This window comes from Coenobita brevimanus, chromosome 103, assembly GCF_032717465.1.
Source record: "Coenobita brevimanus isolate Jiangsu-jjx chromosome 103, ASM3271746v2, whole genome shotgun sequence".
Lineage (NCBI taxonomy): Eukaryota > Metazoa > Arthropoda > Malacostraca > Decapoda > Coenobitidae > Coenobita > Coenobita brevimanus.
In genome coordinates, this window is record NC_137056.1 from 21,015,529 (window position 1) to 21,021,009 (window position 5,481).

The 5,481-nt window shown below is 37.2% G+C and overlaps 1 non-coding gene across 1 annotated transcript; it reads left to right on the top strand.

Moving 5' to 3' along the window:
- Window positions 1-3,487: 3,487 nt before the first annotated feature.
- On the top strand, window positions 3,488-3,559 carry TRNAT-CGU (transfer RNA threonine (anticodon CGU)). Its single transcript has one exon. It is a non-coding gene; the product is annotated as a tRNA-Thr (tRNA).
- The last annotated feature ends 1,922 nt before the right edge of the window (window positions 3,560-5,481 follow it).

The window sequence follows — 5,481 nt, forward strand, 5'->3', positions numbered from 1 at the left end:
TATGTAATATATGTATCTTAAATGAATTGTAAGGTTTATAATGAAACAAATGATTCATTGTATTTTGGCATTCCAAAGGAGGGGTTTGTTGTATCAAGTAGCACTATACCAAAGTTTTCAAGGTAATAATATCATTATATTAGATAACAAAAATGCTTTGGAGACTACTTTTCTATTCAAAGTCGTAGTTATTGCCCTACAATAAGTACCTTGTTTAGTCAATTTAAACCAAAAAATCATGCTTTATGTACATTATTTAATATAAAAAAAAACTTATTTACATTCTCTAAACAGTTTGGTACATTAAACACTGGTAATATGTCAATATATTTCATATATAGAACCTACTATGTTTGCTCATTAAACATTCAGAGGAGCCTTTGTTCTTTAAAAATCAATAGGGAAATTCTTTCATACAGGAAGACTTAAACAATGTATTAACTCACTTAAATGTATCTGTATGTTTCTAATACATATAACATATTTTACGGTAGATATGTGAAGACCTACATATAGAAAATACAAATTGACCAATCATCTGTAAGTATTATTGTAAACATAATTATTTTAACATCACTACTTACTAGCAAGTACCTTAATTGTTGAAGAACATAAAGTATTTTGTTGTCTTTGGTAACGCAATTTAAGTATAATTATATCCTTCCTTAATTTTCTTAAATTTCACACACATATTTAAACATCTAAACCTTATGGCACATGTAAATTACCACGAAAGTATAACTTGTTATTTTCAGCTGAAAACAACAAAAGGATTCTGAATTTGGTACGAGTATAGCTGGTACCGTATGTTTTTACTGTTATGATGAAAAGCAAAAACCACAACAGGAAGATATCACATGTCATTTCACTATTACCTTACACTGTTTAATCTTCAATTTCATTTCATCATCTACATCAACTTCTGGCTCATCATTTGAATTTGTGCATAAATCACCACATTTGCAACTCTTTGTACATGGTCGCTTGTTCTTTAAACTTGTGTACCTCTTTGTATTACACTCCTTAGAGCATCCACAACGCACTAACTCCAGTAGAGCGTCTGGAGCTGGAAGCAAATCCATCCAGTCAAATGATAATATGCCGTTCTGGATACACCATCCATGTCCATCTGGGCCGGGGATCACAGGATGCGATTCCAAAGATCGCCTCCATATAGCAGCCTGATAGTTGGCACGACTGATATATTTTTCCAGAGAGTCTTTGGCAGGGGGAAGCTGAAAGGAGTCTGCAGCTTTACTACAAACTTTATGGTATCACACCATGTCAATGTCAGTAGCAGTTGAACCATACAGGGCACACACAAATGATTCACATTTCTTCATCAGCTCATCACTTACATTAAAATTTTCACCAAGTGACTGAAGTGCATCAACCATGGTTTGTTTCTTGAGAAGATCAAATGCATTCTTTTTTCCTTTCCCAAAGAACGCACTAACAGAATCACAACTAGCTGTTATCGCATGGAATCTTGGTAGTACAAAACACAGGTCTACACCCAAGTTACCAGCTGACTTTTGAATGTCAATTGTCCTCTGATTTGCAGTTATGCCACATTTGATCAGTAGCCTAGCCGGAATCTGGTCTTGAAGGTGGCATCCAAGAACTATTACATCTGTGTCGATTGACCTGATCAGAATTTCATCATGGTTTCGCTGAGCTATGTGCTTGGCATGTAGATAGATCCTGGTGTCTGCTTCTTCATGAATGCAGTGCAGTTCAGGTACCTCATTTGTACGGACTACATCTTCTTCAACAAATATCATTATACATTTGTCACGATTTGTTAGGTAGACTTTCCTCCCCAATATCATTCCAGCGTAACTTTGGTCTCTCCATTGAACGAACAAGAAATCGAGTAGACTTTGCGTGTTGCACCTTCAGCAAAGAATTTTTTCCACTGCTTTGGACATTTTTGATCTGCAGACTTGACTGCAATTGAGTAAGGCCCTGGTGATGATCTTCTGTCGTGTTCTGCTTGTTTTATGGAAAGTGCTGGATACTGGTCTGCCACAATATCTACTCTACACCTTAGACTTGTTCCATCTAAGATCGTTTGCAGAACAATCTTTGACAAATCTCCAAATGTTCCAGGTACTTTTGTGACTGAATGTAAAATAGGCATCAAATCCACAATGTGAGGCACATTGTCTGGGAGGTCCTCTGTAAAGATTGCTAAGGGCATTGCTTTAGTGAGTTTTGCCTTATCTGTCTTCATAGGGTTCCCATTCAGTTGTGCAATGGAGTATGGCAAAGGGCCAAGATTGTATTTCAGGACATCTTGCATGTTCATTTGTCTGGATTGAGCTACTATAACGAGTCTAGCATACAGCTGTCTGTCAGCCTGGAGGAAAATGCTTTGGGTTTTTGTTTTAGTCTGGACTGTTTTATTAAGTGAAATGAATGATTTGAGTTTAAGCTTATTCAGAGGTGCATGGAAGTCTTTTTCACCTAAAGCTATTCTTTCATCAATGAAGGTTTCCATGGCTTCTTCACCATTTGTCAGTGCTTGCGCTATATCATTCTGAACATCTGGTGGGACAACAACACCTGAAGCAAGACTTCTGAGTTCCGTTGACTCCTCAAATGGGTTTTGGAGCATTTTGATTGCATTGTTCACAGATTGTACATCATGTTCATCTTGTTTCATGCTAAGTGGCTGAATATCTTTCATATCTACTTCTGTTGAAGGTTGCATTGATGCCATTCTACGGCAGTTTATTGTTACTGATGCTCTTTCGTGTGCTGTGAGCATCCATTTCTGAACTGCTGTTTTATTCAGGCTGAATCCAATCAAACCACCCTTAGTTTTGGTATTTCGGTTCAGTGTTTGCTCTATGGTATGGTCTACGGCTACCCTACCAAACCTATTGAGCTTGCTTCTTATAGATGCCACATTATAGATGCCATTGTTGAGCTAACCTACCTATGCCTTACAAAAGTTAGATTTATTGAAACTGACACAAAGCCTCATTTATTAAATTTTGGCAGTGTATTCCGAGAAAATAAAATAAATTTTACTAATATTAAATGTTATTTCAAGTTTTGTAGCCAATATTACATGGAAAGTAACAGTAAATCAAGAGTGACTATCATGGTACCAATTCTACACGTATTTGGACCAAAAACTTTGACGGTCTGTCAAACGATAGGTTCCACTCTAATCGACCGGAACAAAACTGTTTTGTGACCCTAAGGACCTACCCTTTCATATGATATCTTCAAACCTTGGCCACCCGGGGGGTGAAGCTAACTCAAAAATTAACCCCCTTAATGGATTTCGGCCCAGGGACTAGAACATCCGACGTTCTCCACTATACCAGTGCTTGTCCGACGAAAGTAAAACTCAGTTACCCTTTCCTCTTCCGTTTTCTCATAAAATGTCTACGAACATTTTCTTTTATACTTCTTGTTACTTCGATTTTCCAATTGTAATATGTTTATACTGTTTTCCTGCACGTGACCAATGGCCTCCTTAGCTCAGTGGTAGAGCACTGGTCTCGTAAACCAGGGGTCGTGAGTTCAAACCTCACAGGGGGCAAATGAAACTTTAAGGTCACAAAAAGAGGCTGTATGAAGTACTGCTCATTGACCAGCTTATGTTCATGAATGCTCAAATAAACGCTACCCATTTTTGCTCATATATATATATATATATATATATATATATATATATAAACTGCATGGTTCCTCTATAATCCCTTTCCCTCCTACTGTGTGCATAACACAAAACTAATATCATAAACATTTTTACAGACATTCACACACCACAAAGCCAGGAGACAGGACGTGTGTGCTGGGCATTCCCCAGGTCCTGTTCTCCCCACTTACTCTTTTTTAATCAGCCCATACACCACTGACCGGGCTAATGTATGGCCCGGCCTGCACTATATGTGCAGGGAATCTTTCAAAAAAAAAAAAAAAAAAAAAAAAAAAAAACAGATTCTTAATATATATATATACACTTTCGAGGTGATACTGCCTAATCATAATAGTGTTTATTCCCCCTACCCCACCCCTCTCTCTTCACTTTCGGCAGAGGTGTTCAGCCTTCTTTTTTTTTTTTTTTTTCCCACAACCCCAGTATCAACCACTGCCGCCACATGCTTGCCTTTGTAGATTTTATACAGTGAGTATATTTATCATGTTTGCACGACTTTCGGCTATTTGAAACATCATTAATTAGAACACTGATGCTGAGTAAAATAAATGTAATGATAGGGACGATGCCTTGAGACGCATGGCCGCCGAATGATTAAAATACTATAGTTGAGTCAAACTTCTTGGGAAGAAGTCGGGGGAAGGGGTTCAAGTTAGCTATTTACGTAAAATTGATAATAATTTAATAATTGCACATTTGTCGGGAGAAAACAGATATTAAATTAAACAGGAATACGGAAACTGAAATCAGTAACACTAGGGACAAATTGGTCTTAGGTACTTAGGAGCGATTTACTGACCTCCATAATTAATTAGACAAGAAAGCAAATTTCTTTGCGAAGATATTAAGAAAGTGACACAGTCCAGGACAATAATTAATGTAGATTTTAATTTTTCTAGGACGGACTGGGAAAATATAGACAGGAGACCTAGGCAAATGAATAATATAAATAGTTCAGGAGAATTTCATCACGCAGTGTATCAGAACACTCACTAGCGGCTTTAATATACACCTTTTGGTTTTATCTGTTGGAGAATGTATTATCATGAGTACAGAAACTGGCTGGTAGCTTGGCATTAGTGATCATGGTGAAATCAGGTTAAAAATTCATAGGGATGACTGCAATACAGATACCAGGACAGTCGTCCTCAAATTTAAGCTACGGACTTTCGAGGGGTTAAGAGCTAACCTAATTAACGTAATTCATGCTGAGGACAGAAGGCTTAGAGACGATGAGGTCAGGGGTGAAGGCGAGAGAAATGGGTGAAAATGGAGTTCAGGTCAACGACAGCTTGGGGTCAGGTCAGGTCACGAATGAGTTCAGTTAACTGGAAATATAGCACTTTAGTAGAGGACATACGGCTACATCCCTTCAAAGGTGCTTAAGATGCGTGCCAGTGATAAAAGATTCGAGATACTGAAGTAGTAGACTAAAAATATCTAGGCAACAGAAAAATATATAATATACAGTATATGAGAAAAAAAAAAAAAAAAAAAGGAGACGAATAATTTCGTAATAGGTACTCTATTCTAAATAGGGAAGTAAAGCGGGAAGTTAGGAAAGCAAAGCTGGGCCATGAAAGTTAAGCTGTTAGTGAGTAGCCTAAAACAAATGCTTTATTACATGTACCGTATCACAGATAAGGACGAGATAAAACCAATTAGGAAAGAATCTCGTACCGTTACAAACTCTGATAAATAAAATGTTTTATCTTAAATAATTATTTCCTGACAGTATATACAGTGGAATTTGGGGATCACTTCCAATATTTCATCTCTGCCAAAGACACAAAAATCAGGAT